At 35.8% G+C, this 9,909-nt stretch overlaps 1 protein-coding gene across 2 annotated transcripts in view; it reads left to right on the forward strand.

The window, feature by feature from the left end:
* The window catches only part of MOB3B (MOB kinase activator 3B), a 235,524-nt gene that overhangs the window by 45,958 nt on the left and 179,657 nt on the right, over positions 1–9,909 (forward strand). The gene's annotated exons all lie outside the window — the stretch shown is intronic.

Genomic DNA, 9,909 nt, shown 5'->3' on the forward strand with positions numbered 1-9,909 from the left:
GAACATACTAGTTAGGATCTGTTATGCTAAGTCATCTTGTCTTAAAGGGAAATTTTTTATTTTGAAATGCCTACGTATATTTAGCCATCCACTTCCAATCCTTAACAGCATTCAAGAACACAATTTAGGAGTCAGGAGGTCTGAATTATACATTCTATTTTGCCAGTAACTTGACATGTGACTCTTGACTTAGTCACTCAATCTTTATTGGCACTAACCCCCTCATCTGTAAAATTAAGGAATTGGGGGAAAGAGAGAGAGAAATAGAGAGAGAGAGATAGAGAGAGAGAGAGAGAGAGAGAGAGAAAGAATGAATTTATTGGTCATTTATGTATCAGGAACTTTGCTAAGTGCTTAGGATACAAATAAAGGTAGGTTAGGCTGGGGATACAAATACAAGTAAGAAAGACTGCCTCCGCCCTCAAGAGTTTTTATTCTAGTGGGAGAACAGTCACATATAAAGAGAGCTGAAAGAAGGAGAATATTGCTAGGGATGAATAGTATGGAGATGGAAGTGATGTGGAGACCTCGATCTTCACAAGATAAAGTGAACTTTTTTGTTCATTTGTTAGAACCTAGAGTGGTTCTAGGAGTGGATTTCAAAGTTTCTTTGGAGAGGAGTTGGGGATTGAAGGTACTGGTAGAGGCAGCATGGTGTGGATATGGCTGGGAAATAGCCTTTAAGGTCTTTTCCTCTTATAATGTTCCATGATTCTCTGATTTATTTTAGTGTAGTTCCATGGTTTATCTTTAATGTTGGACTGTGGTAGCACCTTCAGTGCCTATTGTGATGAGAGTATTTTTAAAGGAAGGCTCTAGGTACATGACTTTGGGCTCAGAGTTTCACAGGAATTTGCTTTACCAACATTATCAACAAGCTCTGAGAATAGTATTTATATACCTTGGAAAAGAATGAATGATGTGAACCCAACTGCATCTTATGTACTGGGATCATTACCAGTGGTATAATTACCAGTGTTGTCGAGTCAAAATTTGGTAAGTTTCAGTGGAATAGAAAGTAGCTTTCCTGGATAGCGAAAGCTGTGAAGATAATTTGGATAAGAATTGATCAAAACCTTCATTTCTCCTTGTGAAAAATGGCTTTTCTTCATATTTGATAACATGGTGTACTAGTTCCCAACAAATTTTTGTTCTGCAAACCCCTTTCAATAACAACAAAAAATATATGGTTAACCTCCCAGGTAATTTAATATACTACTCAAATTATTTTTTTTAATTTATTAATTACTTACAATAACCACAGTGACAGCTTTTAACCAAAAAACCTCCAAATTACAATTCACATTACATAATTATAGAACATAGAATTTTGACTACAATAATGGGCACTTTACATATAATTATAAAACTTTTATGATAAAATATAAATATTTTAGGTAGTACATTCTATAAGAATTAAAACAAATAATCCAACAAGACCTCATATGCTTGCTATTATTTGCAAGACTTCATATTAAATTTCTTTATTTTACAAATTTTGTTAATATAAATAACGTTTAAAGGAAACATTACAACTTGGAAGATATTTAATATAATATAATAATCATCTATAAACTTAATTTCAATGTTGGATTTTTTTTATTTGAATAGAAGTTTTTGTAAAATAGTGAGTCTTTACCCTAGTGGTTGGAGTACTTGATAATGGTTTTCTGGGAGTCTGATGATTCTTAAATTCTCTCTTTTCAACCTATTTTCCAAGTTATTTTTTGACAGTAGATGCTTTGAATTTTCTTCTTCTTTTTGAAATTTTTTCCCTTTATTCTAACATTTCTAATTCCCATTCTAATAATTCATGGAATTATTGAGTTCTGATTATTTTTTTCAGAGTTCACTATTGGAGTAAAATTTTCTACTTTCTGTTATAAGCTTTTTATTTTTCTTCCAACTTTCATCTCAGGAGCTATAATTTGATTTTTTAAAAATCTCTTTCAATTTCACTTACTCTCACAGTTTTTATAGTCAAACTATTCCTTTTTTTGATGCTTTCCTTGTATTTCCTATGGAGTTTCTTCTTCTATTTTTACCTCTTGATCTTATTTTAACTCATAGTATTTTCTTTCATTGTGTTCAGTATTTTCTTCTACTTACTCATAGTTCCAACCTCAATTTTTGGATTAGAACTTTGTGCTATGGCCAGGTTCCATACTCTTTGGAACTCTTGGATATAGGCTGGGTAGACTCTGTTCAGTTTGGTTACTTCAGTAGTCTGGATGCTGCTGCTTCTACTATCATTCTGAATGGGTTGGTCAGTACTAATCCTTATCCTCTGCTCCAAATCCTGGCTTCTGTCTCAATTTTCTGGTTGTCCAATGTAGGTGCTGGCCTCAGTCCATCTTTGTCTCTTTCTCTTTCCACAAATCCCTAGCCAGAATTGATCCGTCTTTTCCTGTAGCCAGGACAGGCTCTAGTAAGATGTTGAAGATCATGCCAGTTCCCAGACTTCTTGTAAGACTACTGAGTGGGCAACAAGGCATTGTTTTTGCTGTATCTTGTGTAGTGCCTCTGTACTGGAGAAATGCATAGGCACTGTTTCCCTGTGCAGTTATCTATGAGGCAGATTCTATTTTCTACTTCTGTTTTTGCAGGCCAGGCCTTCAGGATGTGCATTACTAGCACTTAAACTGGCTTGCAACATCATTGGGTCTTCCTAGAACAGAGCTTTGACTGGCCCTTGTCAGCCTCCATTAGCTTTCAGGCCACTTGACTTGGCCTCTCTTTTGGGTTTTAGACTTGTTTACTTGAACTCACATTGGTTTGCTTGTTTCAGCTTTAAACTTCTGCAGAATTCTCATTGTCTTTTGGTACATTTCTAGATTGGATGGGAAAAGATAAATTCTGTTTCTCTAGATTTTTTTATTTACCTTTTCTTTATCTGTGATCTTTTTCAGATACTTACTGTGGTGTGTAGAAGTCTATCTGTTCCTCTTTAAAATTAATAATGGCCAAGAGAAAATAGACAACAAGAAATAGTAAAAAAAAAATTTTAAAACATCAGAAAATACGAGGCATAACCGAACAAAAACAACTGACCAGGAATATAGGTCAAGGAGAGGTCTTGTAAGAATCATCTGACTACCTTAAAACCTAGGCTACCAAAAAAATCCTAGGTGTTATATTTCAAGAAAACATGAATGAAAACTGCCTATAACTATTAGAACCAGTGGATAAAATGAAAATAGAATCCACCAAGAACCTCCTGAAACCCCAACATGAAAACTCCTAGGAATGTCATAACCAAAATCCAGAACTTCCAGGTCAAACAAAAAAATGTAGAAGTATTTGGGAGAGTTTAAATACTAAGGAACCTCAAAGATATCCTTTTGATTCTCATTCCAAGATCTGAGGGATTGTTTTTGTTAGCTAAACTCAGTAAGATCTCTACTCTTTGCACTAAGATTCCCAAACAAAAGGATTCTGTGCTTAGCTCTATCTATATAATTGTAGTTCATGACTTCATGACCCCATTTAGGGTTTTCTTGGTTAGGATACTGGAGTAGTTTGCCACCACTTCCTTCTCTAGTCATTTTATACATTAGAAACTGAGGCAAACAGGGTTAAGTGACTTGCCCAGGGTCACACAGGTAGTGGGCAGCTGGGGCCAGATTTGAGCTCAGAAAGATAAGTCTTCTTAAGTTTAGGCCCAGCATTCTGTCCACTGTTTCACCTATCAGCAGTTGTAGTTAGGTTACCTCTAAATGTTTTGGCAACAAGCTTATGTTGCTCAAAATGCTTATAAATGGTGATTTTTTTTTTACTCACACAAGAAACACCCTCACTATGAAGGTGACCCCTGAGCTTCAGAACAACCATTATTGTCATCGCCACTTAAAGACCCCCAAGTACATTGTATTGTACATCAAACCTTCCTTATAATAAAATTGGTTCTCCATGGGACCACACCCTCTAGGAGCAAGATTCTGATATGGGTATTCTGATTTCATTTATTTATACCATGACTAAAATATGCCTTTTCTTAACCTTCAGATTTGTATAGGGTTTTGACTTTGTATTTATTTCTCTGCCACCACCGTTTAATTGGCTTACCAACAGTTTAATGAGAATGACCTAAAATGTAATGTTTTATTTTAGAAATGACTGCTAAAAGCATCAATAAGCTTCTTAAATTTTAGAAAAATGGCTGAGAAAGGTTTTTTTATTTTAATTTCTACTGATGGTATGTTTAACCTCTCTGGGCTTCAGTTTCCTCTTACGGAAAAAGAGAGAATTGAATTACATGACTTCTGACTAAGCTTTCAGTTCTAAACCTATTCACCAACAAACATGTGAGGAGGCATTTCCTGAGATAAAAATGATGCCATATTTTAAATGATTATTTATATGCAGATGTAGTGGTATAGTTAATAGTTGTCCCAGGTGACACTTAGGTACTGCTGTGGTAATTTAGTAGCCATGTGTAGATCATTCTTTCCTTTTTAAGCCTTCTAAAAAGTAGATTGTCAATTAATTAAGTGAAGTATGTGGTATTATGTTTGGCTATCAGTTGACAATTCCCTCTAGCCACCAGTCAAACAATTTCTTCAGAGTGTATCTAGTACCCATGTCCTGTCTTTCCAAAAAGATTAAGTATCAAGAGGGCACTAACCTCCAAACTCTTAGCCTACTCCCTATCCAACAACCAAGAGCTCATGGCACACCAGGTGTACTGCTTTTGATTCAGTATCGATCAAAGTGTATGGAAAAAGAAAACAAAATATTGCTGTAGTATGAGAACTATGAAAAACTTGTTATGGCTCTCGCTTCTATTTTCATTTGTCTAGGACTAAATTTCTTTATTTGATCAATCCTCAATATTTTATATTGCATAGGCAGCCCACATTGTGGCTACACACATTTTGTTGTAGAAAAATTGAAATAGGAACTAGCTAATAGTTTCCCCATGGGGTGCTCAGCCTGGTCTTCTCTTGCCAACCATCATGAAGTGCATAAAGAGAAGGATTATGGGAAAGAGTTGTGTGTCTGAGACCTCAGAATTGAAACTGAAAGGCAGGGGTGGTGAAAGGATGAAGTTCCATTTTCTTGCCTTGTTGCTCACTGATCATCCTTGTTCTATGATGTCTAGCACTTTGGAATTTGTCCAAGGATCAATGTTCCTCACCATCTTAGCTGGCAATTTGCACCTTCCCTTCAGGTCCAGATCTCAGTTCTTATCACTCCTAGTCTCACAGCATATCAGATGTCATACTAGCAGCTGCTATAACAGCACTAGATTTCAGCCCTGTGGTCCCTTCAGCAGTTCTTCCTTTCTCCTTTTCTTTCAGCTTTTTGCAGCCTCATTTGACACATGAATGGGAAAGAGGGGTGGATCAGCCACATAGATAGAGTCACTTGGAGTGGTGAGCCAACAGTCTCCTTCCAGGGCAAAACTTAAAAAAAAAAAAAAAAAAAAAAGGTCAGAGCCAAGTTGTGCAGTCCACATACAAAATCTTGACCCATGTCCTGGCCTCTTGTGTGACTTGATCTATGTTTAGGCATCCCTTGTTCAGGCAGGCGGTTTTTCATTAAATATCCTGTAGATTCAGTTTCCATTATGACTGCCCTCATGACCCTTCAGATTCCCACAGAAATAAAATGTGTTGTAGACCCTGCTTGCTACTTAAGACACTGTGGGGCCCCAAAGAAGTCTATGACAATACCTTCCCTCAGGGACTATAGGGTAACGGGGAATAGTAATCATAAGCTTATGAGAAGTTGAACTTTAAATATTTTATTGTTATTTAAGTTAATAATATAAGATATATCACTGTATTTTGTGAATATTTTTATACATTATACCAAATCCCAGTGTATAATTAAATCTTCTCCAGCTACAATTCCCCAAAACAATTGGGAAATGAAATTGAGATTGTGATGGAAAGTACATGCAAGCTTATGTTTTGGTAGTTTGATTTGGTCTATGATTTCATGGGTTATGGGAAACTCCTAGGTGTGGAAACTCTCTCCACTGATGCAGATCTATAAAGTAGAGCCTTAAAAAGTTGCTGGGTTAGGGTGGGTGGTGGCAGAGGGGTAAATAAGAAGTTAAGTAATTTGCTTATGGTCACACAGCTAGTATATAGTAGAGGCAAGGCTTGATCTCCAGTCTTCCAGACTATAAGACCACCCCCTTATCCGTTATGTTAAACTGCCTCTCTAACTTTGTTGAAGAGAATCAGTTGCTTTGACTGGAGCACAAGAATTCCAAGAAAATGAGGAGTTGGAATTAGAGTTGTATAGAAGGTTAGAGTTAAAATGTGAAGGGCATTAGATCCTAGGCTGAGGGGTTATAAGTAAATAAATATCTGAACTGATATTTAACATCTGTGATGAAATTTTCAGAACTGAGACCAATCCTTTTCTTGGTCTTAAGTCAAAACTCCTGTTTTGGGGGATAAGTGAATATGAAGCATAAGAAATTAGTTGTATTGCTTGTCTGATTAATGGTACATTGAAGTTGGATCAATCAGAAGTAATAGGTTCTTTTTTCTGGTTGTTCTAAGTATTTTTATTTTTTAAGTCTCTCCTTTTACTTAAAGGAGTACTCAAGAGTTGCCTGTGGAATTGAAATCATTCAGTTCAAATTCCTCTCTGAGACCCAGACAGGTGATGTGTCTTGCTGTCACACAGAGAGTAAATAACAGGGCCAGAATTCAAATATAATTCCTGACTCCAAATCCATTGCATTTCCTACACAGCATTCTTCTTCCTCCTCATAATAATAATGATAGCAAGCATTTATATAGCACTTTAATATTTGCAAAGCATTTTACAAATATTATCTCCTTTTCTTCTCAAAACCACCTTGGGAGGTGGGTACTATTATTATCCTTATGTTACAGATGGGGAAATTAAAGCAGACAAAAGGTAAGTGGTCACACAGCTAGGAAAGTATCTTGGGCTGTATTTGAACTTGAGTCTTCCCTGGCTTCAGATTTGGGTCTCTATCCACTGTACCACATAGCTAATCAACTGATCTAGTAAAAATAGTTTCTTTTTAAAGGTCTAGCGAGGATTTTGTTTATCAATTATATATGTGGACCCTTTAAAAAAAGGATGATAAAGTATAATATTTGTAGAAACACTGATATGGGGAGGTATGGCTAACTTTTTAGAACATAAAGTGAGTGATTATCAGAAGGTGAAGGAAATCCTTTGTGAAAAAAAAATTTTTGAAAGTGTTATAAAATCACCCAACATGCAGCATTTCTCATCTACCTGTTACCCCTTAATCCAGTTTGGAGGCAGTAGGGGTGGGGCTTCTTTCACAGAATTATATATGTATATTGGAAATTAGTTGAAAATGGAATTCATTTTCCTGAAACACGTTTAGTTTTTGATAATGCAAGAACTACCAGGAATTTGAATTGTTAAACATCTAGATCATTTTTTAAAGAGATGCTATATTAGTGGATCACCTTTTTTAGGGATCTTTAAAAACAAGAAGTACCTATTTTCTAGTATTGAAGTTTCTGCAGAAGAGCAGATTGGGTAGAATGTAGTATGTGTCATTTGTTGTGAGGTTTACTGTCAAACTGTATTTGGACTTGATAGTCATAGAGAGGATGAAATTTCATTGTAGACAATATGCATGTAATTTACTAGCTGCTACTGAGTAAATAGTAATGCTCAGGTATAATTACATGAGACAAAGCACAAGAGTTTCTGTAAAGATGGATGGTTGCATTTCAAATACCTTATAACATATATTATGTTAAATCTTAATATCTCAAAAATATTTTGATACAAATACAATTTTAAAGTGACAAGCACAAATATAGTCACTAATTACAAATGTTTATCATTTTTAATGAAATTGAATTCAGAGTGAGATTTAGAGAGAAAAACCCAAGAAATAATGATGTTGTTAATAATAGCTTGTATTTATATAGTGCTTTCAGGTTTACAAAGTGTTTTACAAATATTATCTCATTTTATCCTCACAGCAACTCTGGGAGGTAGGTGATATTATTCCCACATTACAGATGAAGAAACTGAGGCACAGAACAGTAAAGGCTTGCTCAGACTCTTACAGGTATTCAGTGTCTCAGTTTTCATTTGAACTTGTCTTCTTGACTCCAGGCCCAAGGCTCTATTACTGTGATGCCTAGCTGACTGTCGAGAGACTGACTAAACATCAAGTGTTGTTAATATAAAAGTTTATTTCAATTCACCTTCACAGTTGAAGTAGTTCAGCATATCCCACCATCTTCTTGTCTGCATCTTTCTGCACTTGAGACCATACCCTGGAAAACTTAACCCTTTCTCTGGAACTCCAGCTCTTGTCTTGATTAGTTTGTGCTTCACATGGCCCACCTGATGGTGGACTAATCAAAGGTACTCCTTTTCTCTCCCTGTTCAGCTCTGTAATAATAATCAAATGAAAGCTACCATTGTGGAAAGGGTGTATTTATCTATGGTGACTTAAAAAAACCCAAAATATTACTACCCTAGGTGGCACAGTGCTGGGCCTGGAGTCAGGAAGACCTGAGTTCAAATCCAGCCTCAGACATTACTAGCTGTGTGACTCTGGACAAGTCACTTAATCCTGTTGCCTCAGTTTCTTCATCTGTAAAATGAGCTGGAAAAGGAAATGGCAAACTATTTAAGTATCTTTGCCAAGAAAACCCCCAAATGAGATCACAAAGAGTCAAATACTACTGAACAACAACACACAAAATCGCATTTGGAATCTCCAATCCTAGAATTTAGATTGTAGAAGAGCAAGGCCTGTTTCACCTTTGTATTTATACCCCCAGCTTAGTTTAGTTCTTGAGACATACTGAGTGTTTTTCATGGAGGCAGTTTGCCTAGGAGTCTTTCTTAGAATTAAAAAAAAATACAAACAAACCTTTTGAGACTTTGATAGAACCCTAGGTTATAGTTTAATACTTTGAGATTTCAGGCAGCTTAGTTAGACAAATTTACTGTAGCCTATCAGTGTGGTTAAGTCATAGAGAGGCATTAATAGTCCTCAATCCACCTCAGAGAGTTACCCATTTACTGACTTGACTTAACTTTACTCACTGTCTTTTTCTCTGTATTGTGGCTTTCTGCTCCTCTGAGCCTTTCTTTGTTCTTTGTAGCTAAATTTTACCTAGAAGAAATACAGTCAATCCTCAACTTTAATGGGAGTAACATACCTAGGAAACAGAGCAAAGGTCAAAAACTCAAATGTTGATACATTGAAACTATGTATAGGTTTCGCAGTAACCAAAAACTGTAATCTTTCATTAGAGATTGCTGAAAATATACTCTTCTGCATGCAGTTCTTCATAACAAAACATTAATTTTGATAACATGCACTTTTCCTTACACAGTAACCAGAAAATTACCCATAAAATACAGTATACAAGATAAATTTGGTAACATGCAAAAAGTTTTTTTCTCACAAATAATTCCCTAGAATTCTGTGGCCTTTTGTGTTAAAATCTCAATAAAAATATTGATTTCAGACAATATTCACTTTTCATAACACAAAAAGTCTACAGTATCATAAATACTATACAGCAAATAAAATTCTTAAAATTAAAACATTTTAACTTGAATCTTACCTTTCACAGAGTCAGATGGCAATGTGAGAGTGTTGTACAGTATATTATATAGTGCTGTAAACTCTCTACCTTGCCTGCCCTCTGAAAACCAAGGGAGAATTTGCTAGGACTTTAGTTACTGTTGTCAGACTGGTAAGGTCTCAACATCACCTCTGACACTCTCCTTCATGGCTGATGGTTGGCATTGGAGATTGTGAAGAACTCATCAGCTCAAAATAATTTGCCAGCAATATCTGCTTTGTGCTTTGTTGGAGATCGTTAAGGGTTTCAGGATATGGGAACATAGAGGTGAATTGGCATTAAACATTGAGACTGCAGTTAATGATGGGATCACCAGCCT

Source organism: Vombatus ursinus, unplaced genomic scaffold, assembly GCF_900497805.2.
Source record: "Vombatus ursinus unplaced genomic scaffold, bare-nosed wombat genome assembly UNPS02014832.1, whole genome shotgun sequence".
NCBI classification, from domain to species: domain Eukaryota; kingdom Metazoa; phylum Chordata; class Mammalia; order Diprotodontia; family Vombatidae; genus Vombatus; species Vombatus ursinus.